This window comes from Leptinotarsa decemlineata, unplaced genomic scaffold (assembly GCF_025532065.1).
Source record: "Leptinotarsa decemlineata unplaced genomic scaffold, Ldec_3_MD MMD2_tig00004307_RagTag_RagTag, whole genome shotgun sequence".
In the NCBI taxonomy this organism is placed as follows: Eukaryota; Metazoa; Arthropoda; class Insecta; order Coleoptera; family Chrysomelidae; genus Leptinotarsa; species Leptinotarsa decemlineata.
In genome coordinates this window covers 5,638,919-5,654,881 of record NW_027412606.1, presented here as the reverse complement: position 1 = coordinate 5,654,881, position 15,963 = coordinate 5,638,919, and the positions used below count along the sequence as shown (strand labels likewise).

General features: G+C 34.0%; 1 protein-coding gene across 1 annotated transcript in view; it reads left to right on the top strand.

Moving 5' to 3' along the window:
- LOC111503664 (vasoactive intestinal polypeptide receptor 2) overlaps positions 1-15,963 on the top strand; it is a 266,571-nt gene that overhangs the window by 158,803 nt on the left and 91,805 nt on the right. The gene's annotated exons all lie outside the window — the stretch shown is intronic.

Here is a 15,963-nt window from a genome sequence, read left to right as displayed (position 1 = left end):
TCATGGTAACGTACTTTTGTTATATTCTCAATTATATCGTCTTTGTGGATATCGCATTATAATACGAATGAAACGTTACACTTTGAGGTTGAAAAAATAAATGATATCGAGAAAACATATCTGTTACATTGCAACAGCATATTAGTTTTGACATCACATCTACATGCTAGATTGATATATTCAACTTTTCTTCAATGAATTGAAATTTTCTGGCTCAAATACTAGAAACTTAATTTTATATCGCAATGATAAGTTTTATACGTGAGAGACTGTGAACTATAGTGATAAAATACTACAAAATGAAATATATACTTCTTTCATGAAACTGAAATAAAACATTTCACAAGTGAAGTAATGAAAAATCTTTTGAAAAATGTAATATTCCGTGGGTTCGCATGGCAAATACAGTAGGTATGAAAAAATCTGTTCATAAGGTATGTTGTATTGGTTATGTGCTACCTCAAAACAATATCTAAAAAATAATTGGGAAAGAAAGGTTTTGGCTTTCTACTTCTTCATCTTCATACAAAAATATGTGGGAATCTTCCAAAGAAATGAAAGAGCAATCAATTTAAATAAAGTAGCTTTATACAAAAACAGTATGTGTTTATAATTACAAAGCAAGATGGAATTTCAAATAAATAACTATTTTGATTGAAGGTTGAACATATCTTGAATGTACTTATTGGATACCAAGTTTGGTCTGAAAGGAAATTTTATACAGCGTGACTCACGGTTGATGGTAAGTTAGACGTTTCTGGAAAACGCAAAGCATGATTTTTCTGAAAATTTCACCTCTCACATTCCCTTACCTGTTCTATCGATCTGAAATATTTTCAGCATTGCGGCGTTGCCACTTCCATCAAAAAGTCCTAGCAACTTTATTTTTTTGAATGGAACACCCCGTATATTAATACATTTTTGAAATTGCTCTGGTATGTTAATACTTTTTTGTTGATAATGTCCTATAATTATCTCTATCTGTTTTCGAGATAAAAAATAAATTGTGCTGAATATGGTCTAAAACATAGCCTTAATTGAAATTAAGTACATCAGTACTCTCAATTCATGAAAAGTTGATATTTTGATGATAGTTTGGACAAACTCGAAATATTCAAATAACATCAAGAAATCGATTCCACATCAAACAGGGCGTGCTAAAATTACTATTATTTCCATTGTGCATAAAAGTAAGTTCATTTTTTCAAATGAAACCCCCTGTATATTACTCGGTAAATTGAAAGATGGAGAAAAATGCTTCAAGATGATATATCATGTCCCTATACCTAAATCGTCAAGCTTTCTCAATAAAGTCGCTTCTTCTAGAAACATTTTTTTTTAGAATTTGGATTTAAGTGGCAGTGGAATTATCAAGCTTATAGCAGTTCGGTTACTTTTATAAGTATTTTACAAAGAGTTATCGACGGTGTTTCGAATCATCTTCCAAAATGAATGCAAATATCGATTATTCAAACGAAGTTCTTACGAAATTATTTATTATACACGGACAGTGTGATCAAATCAGAACTTGTAGAAAATTCAACCAAATGTATTCTGAATCAACACCAATGAACGAGAGGAAGTTTGTAAGATTACAAAATAATTTCCTTAACTATGGCTCCATGTTGAAAGCGCTTTCAACATTTCCAAAACCTGTTACTTCAAATGAGGACAATACTGTTAACGTTTTGGCATATTTTTATGCATATCCAGAAGCTTCCATTCGCAGTGCAGAAAAATATTTAGGTGTACCACATGCTTCAGTACAACGAATTTTGAAAAATCACGGAATGCATCCGTATAAATTTACCAAAGTTCAACTCTAAAAGCAGAAGACTTCGAACGTAGAATCCATTTTTGCGAATCCCTTTTGATTCATAGACAGGAAGATCGGGAATTTTTGTCAAAAATAATTTGCAGCGACGAATCAAAGTTTACGAAGGATGGTATTTTCAATAGAAAGAATACACATTTTTGGGCTGATCATAATCCTCATGTTACAAAAAAAATGAGTTTTCAAGAAAAATTTGACCTGAGTGTTTTCTGTATTCTGAAGAACAATAAAATTAGCTTTTTTATTTATGAAGACACACTGAATGCGGAGAGATATCTCCAAATATTAAGGACGACTGTAACCGATTTTCTTGAAAATTTGCCTTTAGAGGAATATAGGAATTCGTGGTTTCAACTGGACGAAGCGCCAGCTCATTCCACCCAGAAGGTTTCCAGAAAACTTGACGAAATCTTCGACGATCGTTGGTTTAGACGTTTAGGGCCGTGGGATTGGCCACCAAGATCACCCGATCTCACGCCACTTGACTTTTTTTATGGGGTGTTTTAAAAGGAAGGGTATACAGTACTTCAGTGCCTACCAAAGAAGAATTGCGACGGCGATAGTGCGGAGTATTGAAGATCTGGATCCCCAGGAAATTGAAAAAGCAACCACAAGTCGCGTACAAAAAAACATTTTGAAGTGTTTAGAATGTAATGGACAACATTTTCAGCATTTATTGTGAAAATGTGATATTTTTTTACAATTTTGTTAATTTGAATCAACCTATTCTGTTATTGTCTGTACTTTCACATGTTTTAGCCCTCAAAATCTTACTTTTTACCTAGAAATGACTGATTTTTGGTACAGTTGTTCCCTGGAAACTTTGAGCCATAGTTAAGGAAATTATTTTGTAACCTTACAAACTTCCTCTCGTTCATTGGTGTTAATTCAGGATACGTTTGGTTGAATTTTTATACGTTCTGACAATGATTTGATAATTTTGTTCATGTGAATAATAAATAATTTCATAAGAACTTCGTTTGAATAATCGATATTTGCATTCATGGAAGATGATTCGGAACACCGTCGAATCATCTTCCAAAATTACTTATAAAAGTAACCGAACTGCTATAAGCTTGATAATTCCACTGCTACCCAAATTCTAAAAAAAAATAATGTTTCTAGAAAAAGCGACTTTATTGAGAAAACTTGACGATTTAGGTATAGGGACATGATGTATCATCTTGAAGCATTTTTTACCATCTTTCAATTTACCAAGTAATATTCAGGAGGTTTCATTTGAAAAAATGAACTTTTGACTACTTTTATGCACAATGGAAATAATAGTAATTTCAGCATGCCCTGTATGATATGAAGTCGATTTCTTGGTGTTATTTGAATATTTCGAGTTTGTCCAAACTATCATCAAAATATCAACTTTTCATGAATTGAGAGTACTGATGTACTTAATTTCAATTAAGGCTATGTTTTGGACCATATTTAGCACAATTTATTTTTTATCTCGAAATCAGATAGAGATGGGAATAGGACATTATCAACAAAAAAGTATTAAAATACCAGAGCAATTCCAAAAATGTATTAATATACGGGGTGTTCCATTTAAAAAAATAAAGTTGCTAGGACTTTTTGATGGAAGTGGCAACGCCGCAATGCTGAAAATACTTTAGATCGATAGAACAGGTAAGGAAATGTGAGGGGTGAAATTTTCAGAAAAATCATGCTTTGCGTTTTCCAGAAACGTTCAACCTTCCATCGACCGTGAGTCACGCAGAAACGAATAAAAATGTTTCTCTGTGACATAATTGCAGAGTAGTAATTCCGTCTTGATTCCAGGTCGAAAACTTGTTGGTGACATTTCCATTGATCTGTTTCAAATTTGTTTTCACACATACTGGCATGAAGTAATTGTCTCAACTCCAGGTCGAAAACTTGCTAGTGACATTTCCGAAAACACTCTGAACACCTATTCATTAATCAACATGTAGAGAATGTCCAACAAGGTGATGCGAGGCGTTTGTTGGGAACTTGTTTGAACTGTGTTCCATTCAAAGTAAATTGTGTCCGTTTTTCAACAATGCGTTCTTTCAGTGTGCGACGTTGGAACATAGAAATCTTTGTTAGAATTCAATTTGCCAGTTGAGGAATGCGCGGTTGATTAATAGTAAAATTATCTGACCAAATAGCTTTAGAGAACAAAATTACTTCAGTGGGATGCATTCAATCCATGTGACCACGTTGTAATGAGGATGTTACGATCTGTTTGTACCAAACATATATCATTCTTTGGCTGAATTTGCTGTTGTTTATCGATATACAGGGTGTTCCTTAAACACATGCTAATATTTAAGGAGGTAATTCTTAGACCCATTTTAAGGAAAAAACGTCCTATGGACGTATGTCCTAAACGCCTTAACTTTTGAGATACAGGGTGGCAAAGTTTTCAAAAATAATAATTTTTTTAATAATAACTGAGATAATTTTGTAAACATCTTTGGCATATTTGGTACATATGTTCCATGCCTCAAGGCGCATTTTCTGATGTACAATTTTCTTAATTTTCTCTGCCAGTGGCGTACGTACGAGTTTTGAAATGGACATTTTTGGCGAAAAAAAATACTACGCCACTGCTTTATCTTAAATTAAATTTTTTTTTTTAAATCTCCATACATTTTTGAGCAGATTTGATATACTGGGTTTTCTTTGTCCGACGCATGGTTTTCGCTCAAAAAATTAAAAATCACTTTACTTAAGGATAAATTCCTTAAAAATCTGATGCGGTATCGTGCATCGACTGAAAGCAAACTAAGAGATCAGATTTGTTGCAAAATAATTGCAGATGCACTGTCCTCAATTAAAATTACGTCATAACGCAGCACCGCTTAATAATTTTTGAAAACATAAATTTAGTTATCCTGGAATAAATGACGTGTAGCAAAATTTATTTACTGCACCTCTTGGAAATATGGAGTTTGTCGATATGTGATTTCTTTTAAAGATTAAAAGCAGAAAAAACAGCGTACCCACCATAGCGATAAAAAACGAATTCTCTGTATGTACAAACGTCAGTAGCTAATATTGATGTTGGTTTAAAGTAAGGTGTTGGTGTTAAAAACTGTCACAGCGCGTTTTGATTGATTTTGAAGTGTTATTGAAGTTATTTTGGTAGTCCGCTGTTTTTCTGAATATCAGTAAATATGGTAAATTATACGATTGCGGAAATGGCGCAAATGCATTACGTATATGGCCTTGCCGATGGTAATGCAACAGAAGCCAGGCGCATTTATCAGGAAAGATATCCTAATCGTGCCTTACCAGATAGCCGAACCTTTTCAAATATTCGTCGTCGACTTGGGGAAACTGGTAGTTTCAAGAAAGGGACTCCGGAAGGTAGACCTCGTGTAGTAAGAACTCCTGAAATTGAGGAAGCGGTGCTGCAAGAAATTGAGGAACATCCTGAGACGAGTACGAGGAAGATCGCTAGAACTCTGGATATTTGTCATCAAATTGTTTGGCGTATTTTGGTTGATTTTTTGTTATACCCATACCATATTTCAAGAGTGCAGGCATTACTCCCCAGAGATTTTCCACAGCGTGTGAACTTCAGTCAGTGGTATCTACAAAGTATTGCACTAAATCCACAGTTTGAGACACAAATTTTGTTCAGAGACGAAGCAAATTTTTCTCGGAATGCCATTCAAAATTTCCATAACAATCATGTGTGGGCTGAAGAAAATCCCCATGCAATAACCGAAACCCATTTCCAACACCAATTTTCGGTTAATGTATGGGCAGGAATTATAGGTGATCATCTAATAGGCACATTTTTTCTACCAGGTCGCCTTGATGGTCGTTCTTATTTACACTTTCTCGAAGAAGACTTACCTGGGTTATTGGAAGATGTGCCACTTGCGTTAAGGAATCGAATATGGTACATGCACGATGGCGCCCCTGCTCATTTCAGTGTGATTGTCCGAAACCATTTAAATACAGTTTATCCTTAATCGTTGGATAGGTCGCGAAGGACCTCCGCAATGGCCAGCAAGATCCCCCGATCTCAACAGTTTAGATTTTTTTTTATGGGGTCACCTTAAAACTCTTGTGTATAAAACTCCCGTTAATACTTTAGAAGATTTAAGAGAGCGAATAGTTGCCTCGTGTGAAACTATACGAAATACGCCGGGAATATTTGAACGGGTGCGTAATTCCATGCGTATAAGGGCGAAATCATGCATACTAAGTGCAGGTGGCCACTTCCAACAATTTTTAAAATCAGTTTTGGTATTATTACTAATTGACAAATTTGTGCTATTCGTTTAGACTTACTGTCACAAAATAAAATAAAACTCGTTTTTGTGAAAAATTTATTTTTTTGCAGATTATGTTTTCAAATATTATTAGGGAATTGGTAATGCGTTATGGAGCAATTTTCAGATTCTCATTCATTTTAGAATTGATCTAATTTCTTAATTTGCTTTCTGTCGATTTTTATTTTTTTGAGTGAAAATCATGCGTCAGACAAAGAAATACCAGGAGATCAAATTTTCTCAAAAATAAATGAGGATTTTAAAAATGATTTTATTTTGAAAAGAAAGCATTGGCGTAGTACTTTTTCCCCAAAAATATTCAATGCGAAACCCGTAGGGATGCCACTGTTTGAAAAAATACAAATTTGTGTACATCAGAAAATGCGCCTTGAGGCATGGAACATATGTACCAAATATGCCAAAGATGTCTACAAAATTATCTCAGTTATTATTAAAAAACTGATTATTTTTGAAAACTTTGCCACCCTGTATCTCAAAAGTTAAGGCGTTTAGGACATACGTCCATAAGAAGTTTTTTTATTAAAATGGGTCTAAGAATTACCTCCTTAAATATTAGCATGTGTTTAAGGAACACCCTGTAGAAATTTGTTCATTTATTCCAAATGCTATTTATTTATGTTATGTTTTACCTGAAATGTCTAGGTTTAATCTGGTCTCAAACAACGAAATATTGAAATTCAATGTCGGACAAAAAATTTTTTAATTATCCTTGTTTTAGTTAAAACAACTGAACATCAGAGTAAATATTGCGATATACAGATATATACAAGGTAAACAAATAATACTGAATATAAATACTGAACATTCTCTCCCGCAGTAATTGATTGGAATGAAAGAAATCACTTCAAATAATAATAACAATATCGTTTTTTATGCATAAAAAATACATTTATACTCAGAAGGAAGAGGGTTAGCCAAAGGCTATCTTCAACCCCTTCCAAAAATTATACAGTAAGTGTGACAAAATAATTATAAAAATACTTATTTACTATCATAACAATGATAGAGAAGAAAAAAAAATAGATCATATAGTTGCTAATAACTCCTGATACTCTTAACATATTATTTAACAATTTCATTGCACTACCATTCACTGAATTTCAAATTTTTTGAATTAACACTGAGCAGTAAGCATCTGTGATTTTATTTCTTTCTTAAATTGATGAATATTATGATTTATAAGGGGTAAAATTTCATTCGGATAAGAAGGGGCTATGTAGGAAAAACATCCTTGAAATTTGGAAGTACGGTGTCTAGGTATGTTGAATGAGTTAGTTCTCAAATTGATCATATGTATGTCAGAATGCGTGCTTAATAAACTATATAAATAACTAGGTGTTTTAGTTTGAAGCAACTTAAACAAAAAAAATTTTATCAAATATTGGACTCTGTACCTCACTTTCAGCTCCTTGATTTTTAACAAAATGGTCTTGACATGTTCACCATATGGTATACAGCATACGAATAGCATGCAAGTATTTTATATACGTTGTAACTTCTGCTTGTTATATTGTGATACACCGAACAACAATACTCGATATGGGGGTAAATAAGAGTTTTAACTAACTTGAGTTCCATTTCTTCTGATAACTGATACTTGAATTTATACGGCGATTTGAGTTTGAAGAATGAAACTTTCAATCATCTTGAAGATGATCACTTGGTTATCGAAACACGTGTCGAGGTGTTGAAATAACTGAAGCCTCACTCCACGTCGTCTTGATTTGAAACAGGTTGGAGCCTGGCTCCGTTACCCTTGGGACTGAAACTTCACAGAGAACAAGTTCCTTATTTGCAGTTCTTCAGGCGAGCAATACGATGGAATCTAAATAACGCCCTCTATACTAAAACCAATAATGATTGAGAGTAGAAGTAAGCCCAGTTGACAGCAAATCGGGGGCGTGCTTATTAATTTTTGAGAGGGTTAAGAATGAAAGAAAAATTCTTAGTAGGTACAATTAGTTAAAATATTCATACACATTTTTTATTTATTTCATTAAAACTTTGCAATATCGTAATTTACCTAATCGTTGTAGTCATTAGGTGGGCCTTATGAAAACGGAGTAATAATCGTGGTAATTATACTTAGTAGGTACCAAATAAATCAACAATATTAATAAAAAACACAATATATATATATATATATATATATATATATATATATATATATATATATATATATATATAACTTTTTTCCACTATTGGGTTGCAGCAATTGATAAGTGACCTCTTAATAACTATTCTCAAGCTTTCGAGTAACTTAAACTCATCGTCAGGGGTAGTAGAAAATACGAATTACAAATTTATGATGATAGAATATAATATAAATGTGAATGTACAAATTTTCGTCTAATCTTCAACCTCAGATTTGTCACTGTTGCTACCGTTATCATCAAAGTGAATTATGATTGGTTCAATATTGTGTTCAATACGGTTGTCTACGTCCCACATTTTTTGCTCCTCTTTTAAAACATGCTGCATGCATTTCTTCCAGTCTTCTGCAGAAACAGTTCGAATAGCTTCTTGTAGGTGATGTTGCACGTCCACTAATTTAAATGTTCTGTTTTCTCGTGCCACATATCCTTTTACTTGCGCCCAGATTAATTCTATTGGGTTTAATTCACAGTGGTATGGTGGTAACCTTAGAACTCTAATTTTTTATATTTGTCTGTGTGTAATTTTGTTAGCTGAAGTAGTTCTGTCTTTAAACTATCTTTGTTATATTGGATTCTTATTAATTAACCATTCTTGAATTGCTGCTTTTTTCCATGATTGTTTCGATAATGATTCTAAATGTCGACTATGGTATGGGGCATTGTCCATGACGATGATAGACCCAGGTTCCACAAGTTGAATGATGCCTTCAAACCATTTTTCAAACACCTCCGCATTCATCTCTTCATGATAGTCGCCTATTTTCTTAGATTTAAATATTAATTCACCATTTGGTAAAAATCCACTGTCGCTTCCTATATGCGTAACTATCAGACGACTACCTTTTCCAGATGGCTGTTTTAACCCAACTCACAAACCTTCAATAAAGGCTTGTCGTGCACTTGTTATATTACCATCCTTCCATACTTTTTTGACCGTATGTCCTTGGTTAACCCATGTCTCGTCCATGAAGTACAATTTTTTTTTGAGCTTCCGAAATTCGTCAATTTTTCTTAGATAGTTTCTTCTCCATGCTATTATTTCTTGACGTTCAATGAGAATGCTTTTCCTGTCAACTTTTCCGTACGTAAATTTCATTTCGTGTACAAGTTTCCTAAAAGTTTTTTTACCATTTTTGGGACCAATTCATGATCGCTGAGTGCCTCCAGAACTGTTTGTAGTGTGGGCAGCTCATTTCTGAATAAGAAACTATGAATAGTTCTGCGTATACTGGTTTTGGCTTCTTCATCAACTGTGATATTTTTCGTCCGCTACTAGTTTTTGGCGTTTGTACGTCCCCATGAATTTCTGCTTCTCTTAGTATTCTGTAAATCGATGATTTTGGTACACCGGTATAATCAGAGCACATATCAACTAATTTTTCTTTTGTAATTGTGGAACTTAATGATGTAGAAATGCCCGGTTGGTTATTCGGAGGTACACACGTAGAATTACAGCACATATGCACAAAGTCATCTTTTGGTGGCTGATGATCTCTTTCAAGACAGTGAAATACTCGCAGTACAATTTGTTCTTCTCTTACTGACCGAGACTCCGACCGTTTTACCTTTTTCGACGTGGAAGGCCCGACCATGTCTCCCATTTTTTGAGTAGTTTGAGAACGGTGTAGAAATATAATTATGTAACGCTTAAACACTATTATTTTCACCAATTGTTATCACAACACGTCGATTGCTGACTAACTTAACTGTAAAACGTACAATTCACGCTGTATAATTCACAAACCAATGATACGCTCATGGCTGCAAGTACATTAGTGAGGACTGCAACGATGAGATGGAAGTTACGGTAAAGTGACAAAGACAGAAATATCGTTGCGTACAGCGTTGCCACTAGTTGTAATAAATATCTAACACTATACAGAAAATAATGAATTTTAACTGATCAGTAATCAGGAAATGTATAAGTATTACTCATTACAGGCTCATTACTGATTTTTTTCATAAATAATACCTTTTAATCGTACTAGTATTGTGTATTATCTATAATTTGCCACAACCTACAACTCTACCGCTTAGGTACTATATTTTGATTCTGCTATAAACTGGTAACGTGAAATTTAGATATGACAACGCGCTTTACTCTCAATCATTATTGGTTTTACTATAGGAGGATGAGGTTGCAGCGGCTGGGGTCGTACGGATTTTCTTTCCTGGGTTCTTATCGAACTTGGTTTGAGTGGATTTTTCATTTTGTTGTAATGTAATTTTTTCAATTTACTATATGAATCGCCGTTTTCATAATTCAGATCTGAATTCACAGTACATATTCCATGTATTTTTCCTTTGATTAAAAGTACTGTAGGTATTTTACGCGAATTCTCCGTCTAATCGATGTTACACTGAAAAGGGATGTTTCTGAGTTTTCATTATTACCTTTTCTATTTGCTATTTCAAGGATTTACAAAATCAATCGAGCCGTTATTATGCTCTCAATCACTTTCCTACACAATTTTTTTTCAACGGGTTTCTAGTCAATACTTTCAACTCTATCCATATCAAAATCATTTCGATGAAAAAGAGAAATTATATTATTCTAGTTATTTTTAGCAGAAGTAACACTTGAAAATTGAAAAATAAAAAATCAAAAATCAATTAATCATACTATTCTCAGTGTATTAGATTTTGTTGATTAGATATTCTGTAACAAAACAATTTCTCTCGAGTTCTTATCAGATAACTCAAGTGGTCATTGAACCTTAGCGGTGCCGATTTGATCACGATAATATGATCTGTAGAATAGAATATATGTTAGACTATCACGAATTTCATTTGACCTCACATTCTTGTGTATTGATATTTATTTCTTAAATTTTCACTCAACAAAGCTATCAGGATCAATAATCCCAGAATCAACTGAAAATAGGTAAACTTTTGCCTCAAAAGAAGTTAGAACGTGATCAATCAATCTTGAACTTTTTCAATTAGATGTTTTGTATAAAATATTTCAAAATCGTTCTAACGATAAATTCTTGTTTGTTGATAAATACTTGTTTTTCGCCAGAGACGTGGTTTATATGAATTCAAATTGAATTATCCAGCACATGAACATTTTATATTATACTATATTGAAAAATCTGATAATGTGCAAATTTTTTACGGATCCGAATGAATTGACAGGTATTTGAATCTATCCAATTTCAAAATCCGATATTGCTAGGATGTATTGATTTCTGGTTAGCTCACACCGGTTTCGTGAATGAACAAAATCTTCCATAGCACAGCGACGAAGGGTAATTCCGGTGTCAATATAATAATAATGATCTTTATTCATTTTAATTCCATAATACAAAGGTGTATCTCACAATATAATAGAGTGAATAAAGCTGATGAGCGATAAATTCTATTGCACTTGTTTCGCCATACGATACCTAAAAATACGGATAACAATAACATACATATACAAGTACTAAACAATAGAAAAATGGAATAAATAAATACATAGTATATAAAATAATAGTATTCAGACTAATTATAAACTTCCTCCTCATTTATGTAAGTAATAATAATACGTAACTCTATTCAATAGTATTATAAAGGTGTTATTTTATACGAAACATATGAATGAAGCTAATGAGCGGTATATGTTGTTGCACTTGTTTCGCACTAAAATGTGATAATGTTATAAAAGGAATGCGAATGATATAATAGTTACGCAGAAAGAATAAAACAATGTAAAAGTAAAAACATAGTTCATAAATTAACGAGGATGATAATAAAGCTCTCATTCATATGAGCAGTACACAACAACATAGTAGGATTCAGGATCTGTTTAGCTTACATGAAAATCGAAATAGTGATGAACTAGTGGTCTTGGATTCTCAAGAATGAACTCCTTTAATGCATTTTTTGATTGAGGAAGATATATTAATATTTTCAACCGCAAGGTAATTTATTATATAGTTCTGGTGCTAAATATTGAAAAGACCGTTGTATTGTTGTTTTCATCATATAGGGAACTAGGTGTTGATTTCGATTTCGTGTATAGTATGGATGAGTAGTGTGAACTGGTGTTTGTGTGGGGTGATATTTTAACCCTTCGTTAGTGTTCTGGGGTATAACATACCCCAGAACTCCAAGTCACAGCTCTCAAATCAAAACGAATTGAAATATCGACTTCTAGTGCTTAGTAGCTACAGTTGAAACATATTCTTCCAGATACTACACACTCTCATCTCTCTCAAACGTCTCAGTTGTGAGCGAGACATCTTAGAAATCAGTCAGGGTACGACATACCCCATGTCATCAAGTTTGGAGGTGAATTCTCAAGAGGCATGAGCTAACATCGGTTGGAACTGTCAAAAAAAAACAAGAAACAAATACCATCCGTTTTTCTGAATATAAGGAACAGAAAGCCTCGCAGTTATGTATTTGCTTTCAAAGATAATATCACAGCTGTGTCATATGTGCCGAAAAAGTCGAAGAATTCGTCCTTTTCTCTATATTACATCATGACGATGCTATAATTAACAATGTAGACACATTGGATGAGTTATCTGAGAGAAACAACCGCCGTTGATCTTGACACTATTTTTTTGGTTCAAGTTATATTCAAAGCAAATACGCAGAAATACAATTTGAAAAGGCGATATTTTTTTAAAGAACCCAGTCTGCAACTGATATCCGAATTTTGGAATCAACGAAGACAAAACCCCTGTCTACGCCGACGACTACGGGAAAACCAAGAGGTGGAACGTCATGAACCTAAACCGAAGCGACTACTCTCAAGATATTCTGTTTGCCCAAGAAGCAAAGACAGGAAGACGTTTTATGTATGTATGCGATGTCATAGTCCAATTTGTATGGAGCACGCAATGATGACTAAGAAAATTGTGCCAATTTCGAGAAACCATAACTCATTTATTTGGGAAGTTATCACTCCCAGTTTTGCAATGTTTTGTTTGTGAAACAGTTTTTGAGATTTTTTTTTGTTGTATATGCCATGTCATGTTCTCCATATTTCACGATGAATAAAGTTGAACTGTGTTTTTTGAGGATTGGTGATTTTTGAATTTCAAAGAGAAATATTCAACTGCTGCTTTTGCTTCATTCCACTGACAAATATGCAGAAAAACATATATAGTTATAAAAATGATCAAATTTCATTATCTCAGTAATTGTGAAATGACTTTTGTTGGGGGTATGCTATACCCCAGTACACTAACCGAGATAATTTATTTGGGTACACTAACGGAGGGTTAACAGTGTGAGGAAACAGTATAGTTGTCTGGTGTAGGTACATAATTTTTGCTTCTAGGTACAGTTGATCTGAGTCGTATAGTCGATCTTTTGAGAAAATGAGCTTGTAAAACCGTTTTTGACTTATTTCAGGAAGATGTAGGTAGGTTTTTGCTGCAGCTCCCCATCCTAGTATTCCATAGCGAAAATTACTGTGCACTAGTGCGTGGTATAGTATTTTTAGTAAGTGGGTTTGTAATATGTTTTCAAGATATTTGAATCTATATGGAATAGTCTGTAGGTTGTCACATATGGGAGTCACTGAGATGGGAGTCACATATTTTATATGTGACTCCCATCTCAGATATTTAATTTCATTGAGTGGTAAGATAGCTCATGGCTTGTCTTTTATGTTCACTGTTAAGTTATCGAATATGGGTGATCCAGTAGTTTGTTTTTTCTAAGTTCACTTTGAGTAGTTCACTACTCAAAAATGTTTTCATTTTACTTGAGTCATTTTGAGTTTTTTCTTTGAGTGCCTCTCAGGTATCCGCAGTATAAAGTATTGCTGTATCATCAGCGAAACCAAGAATACAGCCATCACTTTGAACAGAGTATAGTTCGTTCACGTATATATTGAAAAGAATGAGGCCTAAGACAGTATACGTTGTGGTATTCCGTATTAAATTTTTCTTGTTTCGCTGACAACTTGGTCGAGTATGAAATGTAACGTCAAAAACTCAAACGAAACTTGCTCAATGAAATTTTACAAAACTTTTTTTTTTTGTAAAACCGAAATTGTGAAAACTGTAGTATCATCGAAAACTTTTTTCGAAACTAGTGACTGAGTAGTCGATGCCGTTGGCACCCAAGAGAAAATTAATTCGTTTTTGAAGTGGAGCGATCGTATGTGACCATGAAAAATTGGTGAAATAGAAAACGAGCAATCGGAAAAGCTAGTTTATAACCACCCTCGTTGATATCGACTTCATCAAACCGTCGAATCAGACTGGAACGAATAAATGAGGCGATTAATATTTCATATGCTTGGTTGCAGAAAGTTATAGTGAATCACACCTGATACCGACCACCATACAATAACAATGGTCTTTTTTCAAGTGTTTGGATGGCTCATCGGTGACCAACCACTGTCCTGAATGACTCTTGTTGTCGTAGAGGACCCACTTTTCATTACATGTGACGATCCGTTTCAAAAAAGAGTCGTATTGGTTACACAAAAGCAAAGAAGGGCAAACCTCGAAACCTGAAAACTTTTCGCTCTGATCGTGGGGCACCCAGTTTTCGAGCTTTTTGATTTTTCCAATATGTTTTAACTAATCAAAAACAACATTGGAGCTAACGCCCAGTTCTTCCACCATCCCACACACCGTTTTGTGATGAATCAGTCTCCACGAGAATCCTCAAATCCTGGATCTAGATTACTGTAAGTCGACCACTTGGAAGGTCACTTCGAGGCTAAAATCTCCGGAACGAAGTTTCGCAAGCCAACTTCGAACAGTGCGTTCATTAACACTATCATTGCCAAATGTCTGGTTACTTTTTCAATCTGTTCCGGCAGTGCTTGGCTCTTTATGTCGATTCTTTTATTCAAATTTTCATTATTATTTTCGTATTTTCTCAACGCATATCATTAAAATGCTCTCTTCTTTCGAAACGAAAGTTCATTGTCGAAAAACAGATGAATATTTAGAACGCCACCACTAGGGATGTTTCGAGTGGTACTCATTATTAACACTCTTATGGATTGAGACAAGGAATTTGGGATTGAGTGGTTGACCCTTCTCAACTATATTTATGACCCCGACCATTATCAGTGATGACTTTTCGAGAGTTACTTCGAATACATTTTTTAGCTAAAGCATTCATTCTGTTCTGGGATTTCGGCCGAAATATTTCTTATTCAGGGGTTTCCGCCGAGAACTAAACCCGCTCTAGAGTCTCCTCGCTGATCAAGAAAAGACTCAGCGTCAGTTCCTCGAGGTAGAGTTTTTCCTACAACTACTTACTTTAGAAACATTTTATTCCTTTATTGATTTTCATTTTGTATTATGAATTTTCTTCAGGAAATTAACTTTTCATAACTCTATTATCAAGCAGTCGTCCACAATATCCATCTGCTTGGCTTTTTATGTTAATTCTTTTATTTTAATTTTAATTTATCATTTTCGTATTTTTTTATCTCATATCATTGAAATGCTCTCTTCTTTCGAAACAAAAGTTTATTGCCAAAAAACAGATGAATATTTAGAACAACACTACTTAGCATGTATTGAGTAGGTATTTATTGTTAACACTCTTATCTGTTCAAAAAAATCTGTTTCTCCGTTAAACAGCTGTCGCACTTCTACGAACGAGAACCCTCAGAACCCTCAGTGCGAGCTAAGGATTAACGAGGTCTTACCTTTTAACATGTGATTCCTAACACAGAATATGGATTATGGATTAAGACAAGGAATTCGGGCCCAAGTGT